Source organism: Nanorana parkeri, unplaced genomic scaffold (assembly GCF_000935625.1).
Source record: "Nanorana parkeri isolate BGI_ZX_2015 unplaced genomic scaffold, ASM93562v1 scaffold3190, whole genome shotgun sequence".
NCBI classification, from domain to species: domain Eukaryota; kingdom Metazoa; phylum Chordata; class Amphibia; order Anura; family Dicroglossidae; genus Nanorana; species Nanorana parkeri.
Window position 1 is genome coordinate 33,968 of NW_017309458.1, and position 966 is coordinate 34,933.

Below are 966 nucleotides of genomic sequence, written 5' to 3' on the forward strand. Positions count from 1 at the left end.
AGGCTAGAAATTTGAGCAAAAAATAAGCAGAATTACAAATAAAAATTTAAGTAAATTTTAAGGTGAAAAGAAAGGAAAAGAGACAAATAAGAGGCAGAAGAAGGAAAAGAAAGACACATTACAATCAGAAACAACAAATCCACACACATCATCATCACAGCCTATCCTGATCTATGCTGGACACAGGAGCTTGCACTCACTTCCCCTCATGAGCCCACCAATCAATACTGAGCAGATGAAACATGGCACCTCCAGACCTCTCCATACACTGGGCCTGTACCCTCCCCCGACCTTTACTAGTCATACCCGACCTCGACCTAACCACTGAACCTTCACATTCTCAAATAATTCATCCCCACACAGCTCCCTCCTTATGTATCACTGGCCCCTCCTCTTTCAGATTGTAAGCTCTCAGGGGCGGGGCCTCCTTACCATCTTGTATTGCGATTGTAATGTCTTCCTTATATTGTACAGCGCTGCGCACACTGTTGGCGCTATATAAATCCTCTATAATAATAATAATACCCAGAGGTGGGACAAGGACCTATAAGTTGAAGTGTGGGACCCCCCTATTAGCTGTGGACTATTTCCGCAGCATAGGTTGCAGGTTCTGCCCTTTGTCCGGAGTGTGGGGGAAGGGAATGGGCCGGGTACACCTCCCTATAGACATTGGGCCGTCTTCCGTCTATTATAAATCGCTCCCCCCTCCCCCGCTTACCTGAGGAGGTGTTGGCGTGGAGCTGGGCCGCAGGATGGGGGGTGTTGGGTTCCTGCTGCCCCCTCCTGACATGATCTCCTCGGTGATGTCTCTGCCCCCCTGGTTGGGGTCTCGGATTCGGATCTAGAAGCGAGAAATGCCGGTGTCAGCGCGTGGTACGTCTCTAGAACGTGGCGGCTCTATCGGCGGATCCACTCACCGTCTTCTTCTCTCTCTTGGCGGGAGGTGGCGGCTGCGGCGGCGGCGGC

At 50.9% G+C, this 966-nt stretch overlaps 1 pseudogene; it reads right to left on the minus strand.

Annotated features, from left to right (window-relative positions):
* The window catches only part of LOC108802870, an 8,119-nt pseudogene that overhangs the window by 1,942 nt on the left and 5,211 nt on the right, over positions 1-966 (minus strand).